Genomic DNA, 20,656 nt, shown 5'->3' on the forward strand with positions numbered 1-20,656 from the left:
CCAAAAACAAGTCCTAAACTACATCCATTTTCACAGGAAGTAATAGTGCTTCTAAGTGGTATTTTCTCCCATAGGTGTGTACATGTTGCAAATATGTTTATTCATCTCCAATATAGTCATTGAAAGTGATATGTGTAACTTACTTTTCAAATAATTATTGTCTATAGTGTCAAAAGATGACTATAACTACCATGATGCTCTCTTTTTGGATCTGAAAAACAACAGTGCAATGTAATGTTGTTCCACTGACATTTACTTCCATGGGACAGTCACCATGTCATGCTATGAATTAAAATGTCACTTCTTGTGTATCTCTACCATATTAACACCTGCTCATAGCTAAATTGAATTGCTGAAAATGCTGACATAATTAATTGTCTTTTGAATCCGAGATTTCCAATATGTTGTGGCATGCTGAATATAAGTAGTAGCCATGTACAAGTTAATTTGCACTGTCCATGTGATGACCAATTACATTTTTATGTGAAATGTGAACCAATTTGGGTCCAATTTATTGCAGCCTGGTAGGCCTTGGGATGGTCCAGTACTCCAATCTACTTACCACTGTGTTGGGTTGAATGTCTGTCACATGTAACTTGCAAATCTGAAATGACACCTTTGCTTTTCAGGACATCTCTACAAGTCAGTACTGGAGTTGTCATCTGTGTAAATCAGGCTCCTTTTGTAAAATAATGAAAATCATACAGAGGCCTAATTAGTCAATCACTCTATTTCAAGTTTTTAGGTTGGCCCTTTTGTTGACAAAGACATATAAAATGCACAAACTATATATTAATTACATATTCTCTACAACCTTCACAGGCCCAAACACCCGGACAAGTGCACCACGTTCTAGCAGCCAAGACACGTCCACTCCAGCCCAGGAGCAAGCCTTCAGTGAGGACTCCAATGCTGCAAGTCAGGATGCCCACGAGCCAGCTGGTCCATCTGGTCTGTCTTGCCAGACAGTGTAGAAGGCTGGCTCAGTTTATGGTGTACACCTATGGTGTGGCACTCTATACTGAGTACAGGCAACCCTTAGTGATAGTGAATAGGTGTCCAGACAAAGGCTCTCTAACGATAGCTGAGTCGAGCAGCTGAAGCTTATACAGGAGGAATGTAAAGCACTTGCAATACCACAGTAGTAAGACAGTAACTCGCTCACATGAAAGAACCACACAAGTGCTGCAAAAATAAAGGATACCTTATTACAGCACTACTACTAGACTAGCATTGGTATATCTCCCTTTGGAGTTATCTACGCACAATATATACACAACATAACCAACAGAAATAGCATAAAATATACTGGACCATAGGGGAGGGCTAAACCATATACTAAGAAAGTGGAATGGGAAATAGTGAAACCAACCAAAGTAAGTGTGGTAGTTAGCTAGGAGTAGATGAAAAGAACAGAGGCAACTATGGTAAGTGTCCCGAGTGGCCAGGTGCACGATAGTTACCCACCCAGTCATCTCATAGACTAACACAGATAGTAGTGGCTGGAGTGTTATTCAGGACCGTTCCCAGTGGCCATGAGGAAACCAGCTGACAAGAGGAAGTTTGGAGAGTGCCCCCACCCAGGATACCCAGGAGACAGGAATACCTATACCAGGGACCCTGATGCAGAGGGGGAGAAGGGACTCCCTAACTAAAGCTAATGAGACTAATCTTGCCCAGTTGAGTCGTCATTATCTAACTAGAAATATCTGGAGAGTCCTTCTGCATTGGCATTGTCACTCCCAGGTCCATGTTCCACTGAAAAGTCCATCCCCTTTAGGGAAATGGACCACCTCAAAAGTTTGGGGTTCTCGCCTTTCATCTGTTTGGCTTCAACTTCTTCAAGTCCGAGACCACAGCAAAGGTCTCGCTCTCAATGGTTGACCAACGCTTTTCTGTGGGGGTCAACCTTCTGCTGATAAAAGCCACAGGTTCAGCCTGGCCCTTTTCATTAAATTGTGATTGCACTGCTCCTATTCCTAATTCAGAACCATCAGTCTGGACAATTAATTTTTTGCAATAGTCTGGGCTTTTGAAAATTGGAGCTAAGCACATGGCCTTTTTTAGGGCATCAAAGGTCTCTTGATAGCTAGCTGTCCACTGTACCTTTTTAGATATCTTTTCAGAAGTGAGATCATTCAAGGGGGTTACAATGGAGCCATACTACTTTACAGATCTTCTGTAGTACCAAGTCAAACCCAGAAGACCTCAGACCTGGGTCTGGATAGTTGGAGCAACCTAATCCATGATGGTTTGGATTTTGTTGTGTAGGGGATGAACTATCCAGCATTTTGTAGCTTTGATAGTGAGGCCTGCCTTTTTCAGGGCCTCAAGTACACTCTTGAGGTGGACCAGGTGATATTGCCAGGTGGAGCTAAAGACACCAATATCATCTAGATATGCTGCACTAAAGATGTCTATGCCTGCCAGAACTTGATTCACCAACCTCTGGAATGTGGCAGGTGTATTTTTCAGACCAAAGGGCATCACTGTGAAGTGATAATGCCCACTAGGAGTGTAAAATGCTGTTTAGGCTTGGGGGCATCAGTTAGCTTGATCTGCCAATAGCCTGCTGTCAGATCCAAAGTGCTGAGGTACTTGGCTGAAGCCAGAGTATCAATCAGCTTATCTTCCCTAGGAATTAGATAGGCATTAGACTTAGTGACTGCATTAAGGCCTCTGTAGTCTACACAAAACCTAATTTCTCTCTTTTCACCCTGGGAGTGAGGTTTTGGCACAGGGACTGCTGGGCTAACCCAAGGGCTATCTGAAGGCCCAGTCACCCCCAAATCCAGCATCTTTTGGATTCTGCCCTGATGCAATCTCTGACATGGTCAGGCTGCCTGTAGATTTTACTCTCCACAGGCAGACTGTCACTTGTGTCCACATCATGGGCACACCTGGTGGTTTTACTAGGGGTCTGTGAGAAGAGTTCAGAATACTGACTGAATACCTGTCTGTCGTCAGTTTGTTGTTGTTCAGAGAAGCAATCTGCAAAGGCTACACCATCAACTGAACTATCAACATAGTTGTGGGAGAGAAGGTCAGAGAAAGGGTCACTTTCTGGCTCCTGCCTTTCATCTGTGGCCATTAGCAAGCTCATGTCAGCCCTGTCATAGTAAGGCTTAAGGTGGTTCACATGAAGCACCCTGTGAGGGCTTTTTGGAGTGTCTAGATCAACCAAATAGGTGATCTCACCTTTCTGCTTTACTATTATGTGGGGGCCACTCCACTTGTCCTGGAGTGCTCTTAGGGCCACAGGCTCTAAGAACCACACTTTCTGTACTGGCTGGTAAACAGTCTGTACAGCCCTTTGGTCATGCCACTGTTTTGAAGCTCTTGGCTGGCCTCAGGGTATTTGGAAGGCTTCTTCATGTACTTGGCCATGCGAGAGCATAGGCCTAGTACATAGTCAACCATGTCTAGTTTAGTGGGGTTGAGAGGATGCTCCTAACCTTTCTTCACAAGAGCGAGAGGACCCCTAACTGGATGTCCAAACAGAAGTTCAAAGGGACTATAACCCTTCTCTTCTGTGGATCCTGTCTGTAGGCAAAAAGAAGGCAATGTAATAGGACATCCCATCTTCTCCTCAGTTTGTCTGAAAGTTCCATCTCTCATCTAACCCATTTCCTTGTTCATGATACGGAGTGGTGAATTTATACATTACTGTACGTGCGGCAGAATGCGCACCTCTTTTTACTCAAACGCTCAAAGTCACAATGTAAACATTCAAACAAAACAGTCCAAGGCTCAAATTTTGGCGTGCAACGCAGGTAGGTGTTCCATCCAGACACGCATAAACTTAATCGAAAAGCTAAAAGGTGCATCAGTCCCCAGGTGCAGTGCCATGTTGACATCATTAAATTATTTTTGCCATTTTTTAACAATTGTTAACCAGTTTTAAACCTTTTTATCATAATCTTGTCACAGTTTAAGGTAAATCCAAAGGAAACCAGAATTTCCAGTTTTTCCTTTTTTTTATTCACAAATGATGATGATGAAACAGTGTGTACAAAGTCGCTTCAGGCATAACAGCACATCTCGGTATTATGTTTCTCCATTTTAGTGTAAACCCAAAGCATTTCGGGAAAACTTCCTTCCTCATAGGTAACTATAGTATAAAAAAATTACAAATCTTTTTAGCACACAGGGAGCACAGTGTTTACCAAACAAACAACACAGCAATAAAAGAACTACACAAACAACCCATCTATAATCCATCTATAATCCTCCACAACACCCACAAAATTGATTTGTAACATAAAGAAAAAATCAAATCTACACTAACACATTAAACCCCCTAAATTGTTAAAAACTCGTGCACATGCTACGGCTACCCATAACTCATCTATATTAAATTTATTACTTAAATACTAGCGATGAGCAACAAAACATCAAGAAATACCCAATTAAACATGTGCAACTACAAAATATAATGCCATCCACTTACAATGCATTTGCTTTACAACAACCGTACCTCATTCTTAAGAAAATTCAAAGTCTGGCAGCTCCTGTGCGGCCCCTCCAATGCCTGCTCCAAAAGGAGAATCAGGTACAACTGATTGCTTTAAATAATCCTGCGCTAAGCCCTTGCTATTAAAAACACAAACAAAATACTCTACATCCCCCCTGTGCTCATTAGCCATTAAACAAAACAAAACAATCCAAACATCCTCATGAACAATAATTATGACTGCCCTACTGCTAAATTAACTTTATTAATACCTAACTCACACTTATCGTTATTCTATAAATAATATACAAAAACATTGTTGTAAATGTTCCAATGTGCCATACACCAAACTCAATCTACAAAATAAAATTCAAAAATATGGTGAACTGAAATATGAATAGAAGTGGAACACATGACCCATGTTTGTCATACAGCTGCACCAACGGCTTAATGATACACAGGTTAACATTGCGAGTATACAATAGAATCCTCGATTAATCTTTATATTTGGTTTGTCGCGACCATTGAAGGGTTACACCACATTTCTTCCAAATTGCTTTGAAGTAGCCAGACATGATGTTTACACCTCTGTCGGATACAACCTCCTTAGGAAAGCCCACCCTTGAAAACATTCCCAGGAGGGCGTTGGCCACTGCAGGAGCTGTAATGGGCCTAAGAGGAATGGCCTCTGGGTACCTGGTAGCATGGTTCACCACCACCAGAATAAATCTGTTCCTGGATGCTTTCAAAGGGTACTCCAACCACTGGAAGTGGAATTAAGGGGGACTTTGTAGTGCCACCTGTCTTGTCACTGGCTTGGCAGGTGACACAGGAGCGACGAAGCTCCATGATGTCTTCAGACAAATGGGCCCAGTTAAAGTGTTGGACCAGTATGTCCAAAGTTTTGCTTTACCCAAGATGTCCTGCAAGCGGAATGTCATGAGCTAAGGTCAATAAGAACTCTCTAAACCTCTGATGTATGACCAAGCTCTTGGTGACATCAGTCTTAGGGTCTCTAGCCTCGGTGTTTAGAAGCCCATTTTCCAAATAGACCATGTTGGATCCACCGACATCCCCTGCCTCCTCTGCAACAGCTTGCTACCTGAGCCCTTCAAGAGAGGAGCAGGATTTCTGCTCCAAACTCAGTTCTTCCCTGGAGGCCCCCCTATGGCCTTTTCCCTGCACAGGAAACACCAGGGTTTCTTTGTGGAAGAGGAGGAAGAGGATTTGGACCCACATCCAGAAGAATTTGGTAGGCCTGATGAAGACTCTTTCTTCTTTTCAGTTGACATTTCTCCATCTTTTCTCCATCTTTCTCCTGGGACTTAGAAGAACTCTTATTCTTTTGGTCAACCCCACTGAAAGCTATCTTACTCACCCTAATGTGAACCCATTTGTCTGCCTTCTTTCCCAATTCTTGGGGAGAGGTCGGATCTGAGTCCACCAGGTACTGATGCAGATTTTCAGACACAGTTATTAAGGATGTGCTCTCTTTCATGATAAGATTGTACAGCCCTTCATAGTCATTCACATTAGTACTGTGTAACCAGCCTTCTAGAGTCTTAACTGACGAGTCCACAAAGTCTACCCAGTCTTGAGAGGACTCCTTCTGAGTTTCTCTGAACTTAATCCTATACTTGGTTGTGAGCTCAAACCCATAAATCAGAGCCTCTATCAAGACCTGGTAGTTACCTGCAGCTTCTTCCCTGAAGTCAAATGTTTGTCTCTGCCTTTGTCTGCAAAGGAGATCGAAAGGATAGCTGCCACTTCCTTTGAGGGACCTTCTGTACCTTAAAGGCCCTCTCTAAATCAGTGCTCCACTTCTGGATGTCAACCCTTAGCATTGTAAGGATGAAATATCCTGTTGAGATTCCTGGAATCAAAGGTGTCTTCCCTTACCCTAGACTCTCTTATGCTGCCACCATGGGGTTCTAACCCCAAATTAATCCTTTCCCTTGCCATCTCTAGTGTCTCACTCTCTAGAGCCAGCTGCTGCTTTTTCAACTTGAATTTGGCCTTTTCAAGTTTCAGCAAGCTGAGCCCCCTACCTGGGGATCCCTCATCTGAGCTGAGTGGATGGTGTCAACAGCAGATGCTACGGCAAGGGAAGTTGAGGATGAAGAGGATATACTCCTCCTGGATTTCCTTTGGACCAGCCCAAGAAGAGAAAAAGGGGTTGTAAGAAATGGCTCCCTGTTGCAGTTACCCCCCACTTTTTGCCTGATACTGATGCTGACTTGACTGAGAAGTGTGCTGGGACCCTGCTAACCAGGACCCAGCACCAGTGTTCTTTCACCTAAAATGTACAGTTGTTTCCACAATTGGCACAACCCTGGCACCCAGGTAAGTCCCTTGTAACTAGTACCCCTGGTACCAAGGGCCCTGATGCCAGGGAAGGTCTCTAAGGGCTGCAGCATGTCTTATGCCACCCTAGGGACCCCTCACTCAGCACAGACACACTGCTTGCCAGCTTGTATGTGCTGGTGAGGACCAAAACGAGTAAGTCGACATGGCACTCCCCTCAGGGTACCATGCCAACCTCACACTGCCTGTGGCATAGGTAAGTCACCCCTCTAGCAGGCCTTACAGCCCTAAGGCAGGGTGCACTATACCACAGGTGAGGGCATATGTGCATGAGCACTATGCCCCTACAGTGTCTAAGCAAAACCTTAGACATTGTAAGTGCAGGGTAGCCATAAGAGTATATGGGCTGGGAGTCTGTCAAAAACGAACTCCACAGCTCCATAATGGCTACACTGAATACTGGGAAGTTTGGTATCAAACTTCTCAGAATAATAAACCCACACTGATGCCAGTGTTGGATTTATTAAAAAATGCACACAGAGAGCATCTTAGAGATGCCCCCTGTATTTTACCCAATTGTTCAGTGTAGGCTGACTGGTTCCAGCAGCCTGCCACACTAGAGACATGTTGCTGGCCCCATGGGGAGAGTGCCTTTGTCACTCTGAGGCCAGTAACAAAGCCTGCACTGGGTGGAGATGCTAACACCTCCCCCAGGCAGGAGCTGTAACACCTGGCGGTGAGCCTCAAAGGCTCACCCCTTTGTCACAGCACAGCAGGGCACTCCAGCTTAGTGGAGTTGCCCGCCCCCTCCGGCCACGGCCCCCACTTTTGGCGGCAAGGCTGGAGGGAACAAAGAAAGCAACAAGGAGGAGTCACTGGTCAGTCAGGACAGCCCCTAAGGTGTCCTGAGCTGAGGTGACTCTAACTTTTAGAATTCCCCCAATAGGATTAGGGATGTGACCCCCTCCCCTTGGGAGGAGGCACAAAGAGGGTGTACTCACCCTCAGGGCTAGTAGCCATTGGCTACTAACCCCCCAGACCTAAACACGCCCTTAAATTTAGTATTTAAGGGCTCTCCCTGAACCTAGAATTTAGATTCCTGCAACTACAAGAAGAAGGACTGCCGAGCTGACAAACCCCTGCAGAGGAAGACCAGAAGACACCAACTGCCTTGGCCCCAGACTTACCGGCCTGTCTCCTGCCTTCCAAAGAACCTGCTCCAGCGACGCTTTCCAAGGGACCAGCGACCTCTGAATCCTCTGAGGACTGCCCTGCTTCGAAAAAGACAAGAAACTCCCGAGGACAGCGGCACTGCTCCAAAAGAACTGCAACTTTGTTACAAGGAGCAGATTTAAAGACCCCTGCAACTCCCCGCAAGAAGCGTGAGACTTGCAACACTGCACCCGGCGACCCCGACACGACTGGTGGAGAACAACCAACTCAGGGAGGACCCTCCGGCGACTCTACGACTGTGAGTAACCAAAGTTGTCCCCCCTGAGCCCCCACAGCGACGCCTGCAGAGGGAATCCCCAGGCTCCCCCTGACCGCGACTGTCTGAACTCCCTTTCCCGACGGCTGGAAAAGACCCTGCACCCACAGCCCCCAGCCCCTAAAGAAACGGAACTTCTGTGCAGGAGTGACCCCCAGGAGGCCCTCTCCCTTGCCTAGGTGGTGGCTACCCCGAGGAGCCCCCCCCTTGCCTGCCTGCATCGCTGACGAGACCCCTTGGTCTCCCATTGAAAACTGAAGGAAACCCGACGCGTGTTTGCACACTGCACCCGGCCGCCCCCGCGCTGCTGAGGGTGTACTTTCTGTGCTATCTTGTGTCCCCCCCGGTGCCCTACAAAACCCCCCTGGTCTGCCCTCCGAAGACGCGGGTACTTACCTGCTGGCAGACTGGAACCGGGGCACCCCCCTCTCTCCATTATAGCCTATGTGTTTTGGGCACCTCTTTGACCTTTGCACCTGACCGGTCTGAGCTGCTGGTGTGATAACTTTGGGGTTGCTCTGAACCCCCAACGGTGGGCTACCTTGGACCAAAAACTGAAACCTGTAAGTGACTTACTTACCTGTTAAAACTAACCATAACTTACCTCCCCCAGGAACTGTGAAAATTGCACTGTGTCCACTTTTAAAACAGCTTATTGTGTTTTATGTGAAAAGTATACATGCTAAAGTAATGATTCAAAGTTCCTAGAGTACTTACCTGAAATACCTTTCAAATGAGATATTACATGTAAAATGTGAACCTGTGGTTCTTAAAATAAACTAAGAAAAGATATTTTTCTATAACAAAACCTATTGGCTGGATTTGTCTCTGAGTGTGTGTACCTCGTTTATTGTCTATGTGTATGTACAACAAATGCTTAACACTACTCCTTGGATAAGCCTACTGCTCGACCACACTACCACAAAATAGAGCATTAGTATTATCTCTTTTTACCACTATTTTACCTCTAAGGGGAACCCTTGGACTCTGTGCATGCTATTCCTTACTTTGAAATAGCACATACAGAGCCAACTTCCTACAGGGGTCTACTACTATGACCCTGTGGGGTTGGGCTCAGGGGTACAGAGGACACGGACTCGGATTTCAGAACCCTTAACAGGGCTGATACGTGGTTTATTGGTATTATAAGTCTGATGAGAAAATAACAAGGATGGTATGTCTTCTTTGCTTCGTGGATTTTCTCTTCTACGTGGGTGGTGGGTTTATAGGGGTCCTTTAATAGCTTTCTTTTTTCTTCTCCTTAGGTGGCGACCTTCAGGTGGCTTCTTCTGGGTCTCGAGGTTTCTCGGAAGAAAAAGGACAGGCCAGGTAAGTGGGACGATATTTTATTTTCTCTCAATTAAGTGGTTAGTGCAGGGGAAGTGTGAGGGGGTACGAAGTATAGGAGGTGGTGTTTAGTCGGGGTTTAGGAATTTTTAAGGGAGCAGGTTGTGCTGGTGCTCTGTCAGGCTAGGGATCGGGTGGGAAGACGATCTGTGATTTCCCCAGTCCCTGTTCCCTGAATAGCCTTTCTTAGCCTCCTCCTGCCCTCCCCCTTCTCCTCTTCCTCCCCTTTTTCCCCTTTAATGTGGCTGCCTCTGAAGAGCGCACGTACCTTGTACAGCCACGACCCTCCGGGGCCGTGGCAGGCTGTCTCGCTTTCTCTCGGGGGTTTCGTGTCTTCAGTCTCTGGACTGGACGTCGGCTCAGCACGTCTTTCCGATCCGGCGGCGGCCGTCTCCTCACGTTCAGCGTCTTCGTTCGTCTTCTTCTCTCTGGATGCGGCTGTGCGGCTTCTCTCCTGCTCCTCCAGCTCTGCTCCGCGGCGTTCGGTTGCGGCGTCTTCCTTTTGTGGAGACGCGGCGACCCGGAAGTCCGGTGCCGATCGTCGTCTCCGCCCCCACGCGTCTCCTTGACGACGCGAACTGGTGCCGGAGGAAGTGTGCGGCAGCTGCCCTTGTTGTGCGATGGTAGGCGAGGTGAGCGACACCCACCTACAGACCCTCTCTTGTGCTACCAACAAAGCTCCCTGCAGCCTCAAGGTTCTCTCCAGAATCCTCATGGTTCTGCCCAGTGAGGTCATAGGAAGTACCTGGTACCTCCTTTTCTAACACAGGGGGGTTCACCCTCTTCACCTAACTCACTGTCCCTATCGGGATTCTGAAGATTATCCTGAATAAGTAGGTTTAGTAGAATAGCCTTGTTAGGGTTATTACCTGTCTTTAAGTTGTTAGCTGAACACAGGGACCTAAGTTCTTTGTACCTAAGCCCCCCATACCTAGACTCCTGAGTTTGGTCAGTGTTCTCCACTTAAGAAATGGTGTTAGAGTAGTGCATGTGATGCACCTACCTACTCTAAGTTTCTAGACTTTTAAAAAGGCTTGGGGAAAATGCTATGATAGTCTCCTTGCTACCCAGGTTAAAGTTTAGAAGCTACTAGTATAGTATGTACCCAATAGCTAGTAGTGACCTTTCGTATGGAAAGTCACTGCTAACCAAGTGGTAAAACAATGCAAGTGTCTTTACCCACCGCTGTACCACCAATGTGGGAGGCTGGCTCAGTTTATGGGGTACACCTATGGTGTGGCACCCCATATTGAGTCCAGTTAACCCTTAGTGATAGTGAATAGCTGTCCAAATAACAAAAGCTGTCTAGGGGTAGCTGAGGTGAGCAGCTAAGCTTATCTAGGTGGAATGTAAAGCAGTTGCAATACCACAGTAGTCAGACAGTAACTCACTCACAAGAAAAAAACACACAAGTGTTGCAAAAATAAAAGATACTTTGGAGTTATCCACACACAATATATATGCAAAATAGCCAACAGAGATAGCATAAAATATACAGGGCTGTTCGACCTGACAGCCTTAGGGTGGTCATCCCCAACTTTTTGCCTGTCTCCCTCCATTTTTCTGACACTGTTTTTTTCTCGTTTTAGGACTCTGCACACTTTACTACTGCTGTCCAGTGCTAAAGTGCATATGCTCTCTCCCCTAAACATGGTAACATTGGTTCCTACCCACTTGGCATATTTAATTTACCTGTAACTCCCTAGTAAAGTGCACTACATGTGCCCAGGGCCTGTAAATTAAATGCTACTAGTGGCTCTGCATCACTGATTGTGCCACCCACATAAGTAGCCCCTTAACCATGTCTCAGGTCTGCCATTGCAAGCCCGGTGCGTGCAGTTTCACTGCCACTTCGACTTGGCATTTTTAAAACTACTTGCCAAGCCTTATACTCCCATTTTGCTACATACAAGTCACCCCTAAGGTAAGTCCTAGGTAACCCATAGGGCAGGGTGCTAAGTAGATAAAAGGCAGGACATGTAATTATGTGTTTTACATATCTTTGTTGTGAAAAACTCATAAATTCATTTTCCACTACTGTGAGGCCTGTTCCTCTCATAGACTAGCATTAGATCTGCCATCATATACTCTTAAGTGGTAGATTCTGATCTGGAAGGAGTAGACATATCTTATTTGGTATTGCCAGAATGGTAATAGAAAATCCTGCTTACTGGTGAAGTTGGATTTAATATTACTATTTGAGAAATGCCACTTTTAGAAAGTGGGCATTTCTCTGCACTTACTACCATCTGTGTCTTACAGCCTGTCTCTAATCCACGTCTGGTCTGTGCTGGTTGACAGCTCCCCTTGTGTATTCCACCCAGACAACCACAAACATAGGACACTCAGTTACATCTGCATTCATCTGCATACTGAATGGGTCTCTCTGGACAGGAAGGGTGGAGGGCCTCACACTTACATTTCAAAAGCCAGTGGCCTGCCCTCACACAAAGGACTGATAACCCCCCACAGAGACAGGACAGGGCTGAAAGGGAAACTTGTGCACTTCAAAATGACTCTTTGAAGTCTCCCCTACTTTCAAGGCATTTTTGGGTATGTAAACTGGGTCGCTGACCCCACCAAATCAGACACTTATGGACCTGAACTCTGTCAGAAGATCTGCCTGGCTGCCCAAAGGACTCATCTGTACTGCTTTGGTGAGAAGGACTACTTCCCTGCTGTTGCTTTGCGGCCCTGCTGGCCTCTGACTGTGATGGAAGGACTCTGCCTTCCCCCAAAAGTGCTCTCCAGGGCTTGGACTGAGCTTGCATCCTGTTTCTGAAGTCTCAGTGCTAACAAAGACTTCAACTCGTCAAGAAAATCCTTGTGCAACAAAAATCAATGCTACACCTGCAGGAATCAATGCACAGCCTGCCGACCAGAACAACGCAGCCCTGACTTCCCGATGTGAAATTTGACGCAGCGCCTGCCTTGCAAAAGAAAATTTGACGAATCGCCTACTAGATTGATGCAGCGCCAGCTCCTTCTACCAGCGCGTCAAGGATTTCCAATGCATCGTTTCTGGGCATCAAAATATCCCCACATTTAAGTGTGGAACCAAGACTTTACACCATGCCTTCTAAGTTAAGCCGACTGCTCAGTGCAGAGCTACCAGAGGGTGGGCACGTGATAATTTGGATTGTGTTGAGACTGACCCTGACTAGGATGGTGGTCCCTATTTGGACAAGGGTGCATACCTCTGCCAACTAGAGACCCCATTTCTAACACAGGCACTATGGGAGGGTCAAACCATATATTAAGAAAGTGGAATGTAAAATAGTAAACCCAATCAAGGTAAGTGTGGTAGTTAGCTAGGGGAAGATGCAAACACCAGAAGTAAGTACGGTAAGTCAGTGACCAGGTGCAAGGTAGTTACCCACCCAATTGTCCCATAGACTAGCACAGGGAGTAGTGGTTGAGGTTTGTGTGATTCAGGACCCTTCCCAGGGGACCCCGAGGAAACCTGCCGACAAGAGGAAGGTTACCCAGAAGACAGGAGTACCTACACTAGGGACCTGGATGCAGAGGGGATAGGGGACTCTCTCTGAAGTCAGTGGAAGCCTTGGATTGTCCAGCTGTTGTCACAACCCATGGACCAGGTTGGTGGAACCCAAGGATGGATTCCAGATGTGAAGGACCAGAAAAGGAAAGGGAAAAGTCCGGCACCCTTGAAAGTGCCCAGGTGGTGCAGGTGGGAATGCCCATCCTCCTAGAGGTGAAGTTCCTGCAAGTCGGTGGAAGAAGAAGTCCAGCTGCGGAGTCCCGGAGCTGCAGAAGATCCCAGGAGTTACCTATGAGCTGTCCCTTGATGGTCGCCGGATTGCAGGAGGGTCAGTGACTAGCTAGGTCACCAACAAGCACTGGCAAATGCAAGCAGGTGCTGAAGAGGCATTTGCAGAGATTTGGGGACCAGCAAGGTCCAGGAGACTCTATTCTTGAAGGGGAGTCAGGGCTGTCCCTCAGCATGCAGGAAGGCCAGCAGAAGTTGTTGGAATCTCCACGAGTGACCCACATGCGATGGAGACAGGGAGACACAAGAAGGCCTCAGCAGCACACAAAACAGATGTCCCATGTTGCAGGATTTGCAGGACAGGGGCTGATCTCTGAGTTGCAGAGTGCTGGATGCTGGGGCTTCTTGATGCCTGAAGATCTCCTGGAGGAAGAGTCAACAAGCCTGGACAAGTGTAACAGTTGCGGTGCACAGTGGCAGGAGCAGGGGCCCACATTCTCCCAAGTTGGACAGAAGAGAAGTAGGACCCAGAGGAAGCCACAGACTCACCACCTGTGCAGTAGAGCCTTTTGATGTTTGTGGAACAGCAGACCCCACCAGCTGGGCAATGTTGTCTTGAAGTGCCTGTGGTTGCAGGGGACTGCCTCCTTCACTCCAACAGAGATTCTTTCGTGCTTCCAGGTGCCAACAGAATACTTGTGACCCCTGGGGACGCACAGCCGTGGATTTTGAAGAATTCTTGCAGGATCCAGAGAAACAATGTTACATTGGTAGCCTTCCCACCAGAAGCAGATGTGTTTCAGTCCCAAAGCAGACCAGCAACGGTTTGAGAGGCCAGAAGCACAAGATGTCTTGCAGAGAGTTCCTTGGAGAGTCTTGCTCGATGAATCTGAGGACCCACTCTCAAGGGGAGCCCTTAAGTAACTCTAAAAGGGGGTTGATCACTCTCTGAAGTGACCCACCTATCAGAGGGGGACAGGGACCTGGCCTAACCTGTCAGATGCTCCCAAGTGCCTCTGCCCATCTTGTTTCCAAGATAGCAGAATCAAGTGGCCCCCTGGGAGAGCTCTGTGCACCTCCTTAGCGGAGGAGCTGGACAGGGGGTGCTCACTCCCCTTTCCTTTGTGCAGTTTCATGCCAGAGCAGGAACCAGGGGTTCCTGAACTGCTGCAAACTGGATTATGCAAAGAGGGCACCAAATGTGCTCTTCAAAACAATCTGGTGGTGCTTAGAGGTCACCCCACACCAGCCCTTAGACACCTAATACACAGGGGGAGGTGGTCACACCTCTCCCTTGCAGGAAATCCTTTGCTCTGCCTCTCTGACTTGAGCTAGGCTCACCAGCAGGAGGGCAGAACAGTGTCTGGGGTCAGCAGCACTGTGGGCTGGCAGCTAGACCCCATAAGGCTGCACAGTCATAACTGGGGGATCCTCAAAGGAACCCCCAGAGTACATGGTATCATGCAACTAACCCTGGAATCAGTGTAGTTGAATGATTCTAACATGTCCAAACATTCCTAGGTTCGGAGAAGCCATTATGTAACTGGACCATTCATGTTCACCAGTGCCCACTACTTACCTTAAGATGGCCTCCTCACACTTAAAGAGTCCAGTAAATGGATTCTGGGGTATGTAGGGGCACCCTGCTGATGAAGGGGTACCCTCACACTTAGGGACATGCACCCTGTCCTTGGGCTGAAGGGCCTACCAGAGGGATGACTTATAGTATCTAAGTTCAGTGGCAAGGATATAAGGCAAGCCTCGTACCTGTGGGGAAAGGGTGCTTGCACCATTTCACTCAGGCTGCAATGGCAGGCATGCAGACACAGTTTGCATGGGCTCCCATGGGTGGCATGATACATGCTGCAGCCCATGTGGGACCCCTGGTGTACCAATGCCCTAGGTATCTAATTACCATATACTAGGAACTTACATAGGTGCACCAGTATGCTAATTTGTGGGTGTAAAATGTTTACCAGTAACCAAAGTTAGAGGAGAGAGTACAGACACAGGGTCCTGGTTAGCAGGATACCAGTTAACTACAGCCTAAACACACTGACATCAGGCACAAAGTGGGGGGGGGTAACTATGCTAGAAAGATGGCACTTACCTACAGACAGCTCCAATGAGTCACACTCGGTCAACACCTTCCACCCCAGCTGTAATAACACCTCTGCATAAGGACACCTCCTCTCCATGTGTACCAAGGAGATCCACAGCAATCCTGTGCCCCCCAGCCTTGGCTGCTGTTGAGACAACACCACCACCACCCACAGGTATGCCAGGACCCAGTGGGATGGGGCACACTGCTTCAAGGGCACAGGTCATGTGAGGGAATCTGTGGGCCAGGCAAGTGAGGGCACTGGCGTCTTTGTCACCCAGACCACCATTGGCGAAGTCTTGAGATCAGTACAACAGTTCCAAGACATGATGGGTCAGGTTGTAACTGAGCTTGGGACTTCAAAATCATAAAGAAAGGAGGAGCTCCTTGGCAGGGGTGCTTTTTTATATCTCTCACCACATGTGCAGGACTTTTCCCATTACATCTGCCCCTGTCTGTGGTCCCTCCACATCTGGGCGAAGTACACCACTACCAGCCAAAGACAGTGAGGCCCTGCCACACGAGGAGCTTGCTCCTCCCAGTCCAGTCCCTGTACCTATGCCCCCCCCCTATCCCTGGAGGGGATGGTCATCCAGACCAGGAGGAGAGGATGGGAAGACCAACACTACAACCTCCAGGAAAAACAGAACCTAATTTCCTTCAGCTTATGTCTACCATTCACTCTGTGGACTATTTCATAGTCACATTTACCTTTTCTGAGGTCAGTTGCATCTTGAACATTGGACTCCAAACTGTGTTTGGCTATACTACCATGTTTCCATCTACCATGATAGACGTTATTTGTTAATTTCATATTTTTATCATTGATCTTACTGTTCTTTTGTGTCTTGCAAATAATTGTTATGGACCCATCTCTTGTTGGATTATTTGTGGCCTTTCATTTGGCATGTCCATCTTCTACCACTGTGTTGTCAAATCTTTTGAACATTAATTTGCCAAAAAATGTAGCAATGACAACGAGGTAACGGGTTATCCAATTTATTCAAAGACAACAAACTCAAATCAGAATGTATTTGGAACTTGCATATGTTGTCAACAATTCCTTGAAGACATGAAATCTGGGTTTCAACAACCACGCCTAACCCCAGAGGTCTGTACCATTCAGAGTTATATGCTCCACGACCTTGACACCATTGAGGAAAGGGAATATGCGATGGGGTCAAATAAAATGGCCACACTATCACTGGTGCATGACCTCAGTTGGGGCCATACATCCTGCCTTCACAATAGGGATCCCAGATTAATAACATTGATAGTCTACATCATGACAGTAACAACATTTGAGACAGCATAACCAGTAAAGGGCACTGTGGCGGTATCTGCTGCAATGACGCATTCACCATTCAGTGGTTTGTTAAGAAAAAGTTTTGTTACCTAGGAGCAAACACATCAACTGCTACCTCCAATGTCCACAAATTGAAGATTTAGCCAATGTGAAGGAAGAACAGTATGCTAGGGCTCAACATACACATGTGGGTTGAGCAAGTAAAGTGGCACATGTTGCCTTGATGGCAGCATCACACAGAAAACAGGTCTGATACAATCTTCTAAACTTCCATACTATCAGACTGCAAGTTGTCTCTGTAAAAGATTTGTCCATCCCAGGTGGGTGTCTCTACCAACATCAACACATGTTCACGTTGTACTTTCAAACAGCACCATATCACTGCAAATGTCACAACATTGAAATGGCCTAATTAAGATGACATGGTGAAGGACCCTGAATTAAATCGAACTCAATTGACAGGTCATGAGGATACACATACCTAGCACAAACACAGTTAATCTCTGTCAGTGACCACAGTACTTAATGTAGGGAAACTCTGATCCACTAACATTTTTGCCTTGGATTTTCGTGCACTAAGCATTCCTAACAAACTACCAAAGCAGACTGATATTTTACCTATGTCACAAGTTGTTCTGACATTGGAGGTTACAATTTGTAAAGGTAAACTTACACTCTAACCTATGTCAGCTGCTTCTTCTTCACCACTGTCAACTACTGTGGGCATTGCAACATCCTCACAGGGGGATCATCTCCCTCTCCCTCCTCTGCAATTAGATGGATGTTCCTCTGCAGGGCGATGATATGGCGAATGCAGCAGGCAACCTTATTGGGTGAGTAGGGGAAGGCTCTAACGGTCTTGTCCAGGCACCCAAACCTGGCCTTCAGGAGCCCAAAAGCCAGCTCCATGGGCCTCTGTGTTCCTTCATGGGCCTGATTGAAGCAGACTTCCCCTGGCGTTGTTGGATTCCTTTGCGGTGCCAACATCCATGGTTGGTTAGGATATGCCAAGTCTCCTACACAGAAGCAACACATCAACAGATTACTCACATATCAAGCATTTGTCCCTCCCTAAGCTAGGAATCAGGCAAAAAATCCTCAAGTAATATTGTACTTTCCAACAAGCCAGGCTGTCTCCGGTCCAAGTTGTGATATCTGCATGGGTATGTTGTTGTTCTGAAATACAAATGAATCATGTGCTGACCCACTTGAGATGTATAAGTCTGATAAGCAGACAACTTGCACATTGATGGAATGGAAGTTCTTCCATTCCCCTACAAGTGGTGGCACCAAGGCAATATGCGTGACATCTATTGCTTCAACCACATGTGGTAGTCCACCCAAAGCATAAAGTTCTCCCTTCACAGTGCCAAATCCTGTGAATGTGGGAATTGGGTGTAGGTGCTGATGTGTTTCATCAAGGAAGCAAGGACTGTAGCACACCACTGAAAGTTGGCTCGGACATGCCCTCAGATACTGCCACAGTGTATTGAAAGATGCCTGTGGCAACAAAATTAAGTACTGTCATGAGTTTCACTATTGGTGTTATGGCTGCTGAATTCATGTTGTGATTCAGGACATCAGGCTCCAACTGCTGACACAAATCCAGGATAGTTTGCCTATTTAGACACACATTTCTATTTGCGATTGTTGAGACTTTTTCTGTAGGTGTCCATTGCCATGTAGGCAGTCTGCACCAGATTGGTGGGTGCTATTTATATCTCGAGGTCTATTCTGATATATTTTCTGACTGCAACATTACACACTTCAGCATTGCACAGTATTATGGTGGTGTTTGCACAAATAATTGAGCCATGAATGAGTCCAGTATTACTGTGATGCTACAACTATGAGGATAACAGAAATGCCCATGACTTATCTTCTGTTTCGGCAATGACAGGGTTGATTTCCCTCTTGGAGCTGGCCCAGGAGCAATGGCAGGACTGGTAGCAGCAGATTCATGGTGGCAGGAAATTTGGAAAATGTTAAAAAGGTGAGTTTCATCCTTATATAGCTCCCAATCTGCCAACTCAGGTGTGGAGGTTTAGCCCCCACAGTTGCGTTGGCAGAAATGCACATCGTGATTGGCTTGGCAAAGAAAGGGGCTGTCATCCCACCACCAGCTGATTTTGCCTACAGTGCCGTCGACGCAGGTGAAGTTTCTTGGCAGTGACGGCAGGCCGTCAGTAGTCTTTTGGCTATGCTCCCACTGACATCTAAATAGAGCAGGTGGACTGTCACAGCAGCAGGTGGGTTTAGGGTCAAAAAGTAAACGGCGGAACTGTTACCACCAACATCTAAATCAGGCCCTTAGTTTTGATTGTGTTTCCATCGGAAAAGCATTTTTGGTTTTCTATTAACTTCGGCACCGTTTGAAGAATCTTCATGAAATTTTCTGGAAAAAAGTTCTTCCACCTCAGCTCCTTTCTAGAAGGTTTCTGGAAGATCCATCAAGTGGAGACTGAGAAAAAGGAGGAGGTCCCAAAAACTCATTTCCTCTTTCATACTTGCATAGGAAAACTTGACACAGCTAAAAGCAACAGAACAGAATCACACCAAATTTGGTTGAAAGCAAGCTCTTGGTCTAGAAAGCATGCTTTTTGGGATCTGGTGTAACTCAGTTTAGTAGTTTTTTAGAAATGTGTATATTGTATTGTATATTTATATGAGAATCATTCTATATTTTATGCCTCAGAGGATCTGCGTTGGATCCGAGATGGATCCTCAAGCTCAACCATGAGTTTTGATTTCCTGGCCACAACTTGAAGGAAAAGTTGTGGCTGCCATTTTAGGACTTGGGGACTAAGTCCCCAAGTCCTAAAAAATAAAAACAAATTAGATATAAGAGGGCAGGTTAGGGCACACTGATCACCTGGGCCTTGTAAGAACGTCCCTGAGAGACCCACCCGGGGGTCACATTTTTTAAACAAAATGTTTGTTTTGGGGTTCTATGGATCAGCAGATCCAATATGATGACCAACGTGAGACCTCTGGGGATTTGCTCTGGATCCATGGACAAACAACGGGGCTGTGCGCCTGAAGGGGCTTGGACATCTGTGAGGGGATAGTTGCAGGTTTTGGCCACAGGCCAGGCCCTTTGTCCATCCCCATGCATTTCACGACCAAAGGCCGTGCACAGCGGTAGTTTGAGCACCCAGCCCCACACTGTGCATGGCGATGGACATTCTTACTTTACGTTAAAAAAGCCCTAGAAATTCACTGAAAAAAATGAAGGTTACAGTGATGTTATAGTTAGGTATGGTAATAATATCTTCTTTGCATTTAAAAACAACCTTTGAAATTCACTGAAAAAAACCTAAAGGATAAAGAGGCATTATAGTTAGTTGAAAATGTCAGGTAAAACATACCGTTTTAAATTAACAAAACCACTGAAATTCACCAGTTACAGTTATCTCAAGTAACTATGTCTCATACCCTAAAATAACTATAACTCACACCCTTGCCATGCACTGCTTATAACCTCACATATTACATCACTCATGAAATGTTCTGTGACATCATTGATAGAATTACTGCAAAGTCTGAAATTACATAATGGTTGACAAAACTGTGCATGGCGTGGGAGCGGGTTATAGTTATTGCCAATCATGTCCTCCTAACACGCAAACTGCTCCACGAGAACATCCTATATCCTGGAATCAGCAAACAACTCACCAGAAAATGGCAAACCACCAGAATTACTATCACTCTCCCCGGTCTCATGTAAATCACACCACACCTATACACAAAAGAGCACATATATGAAAAGAAGAAAACCACGGCACATCACAGGCTCAAGGTGAAAACCATGTATTCCTTGGTGATATATCAGGACAAGAGTCCTCTGATCTCATGAAACACACTAGGTAAGTGGTTAAGAAGCATTGTACAATTTCCATGTTTGTGAAAAATCAGCTGACACGTGT

The 20,656-nt window shown here is 46.3% G+C and overlaps 1 long non-coding RNA gene across 4 annotated transcripts in view; it reads left to right on the plus strand.

The window, feature by feature from the left end:
* LOC138296617 (uncharacterized) overlaps window positions 1-20,656 on the plus strand; it is a 98,284-nt gene that overhangs the window by 13,002 nt on the left and 64,626 nt on the right. For all 4 annotated transcript variants that reach the window (XR_011203871.1, XR_011203873.1, XR_011203874.1 and 1 more), the window contains exons 2-3: window positions 9,512-9,575; window positions 18,631-18,723. This is a non-coding gene — a long non-coding RNA (uncharacterized lncRNA). The remainder of the gene's footprint in view (window positions 1-9,511; window positions 9,576-18,630; window positions 18,724-20,656) is intronic.

The sequence above is a fragment of the Pleurodeles waltl genome, chromosome 5 (genome assembly GCF_031143425.1).
Source record: "Pleurodeles waltl isolate 20211129_DDA chromosome 5, aPleWal1.hap1.20221129, whole genome shotgun sequence".
In the NCBI taxonomy this organism is placed as follows: domain Eukaryota; kingdom Metazoa; phylum Chordata; class Amphibia; order Caudata; family Salamandridae; genus Pleurodeles; species Pleurodeles waltl.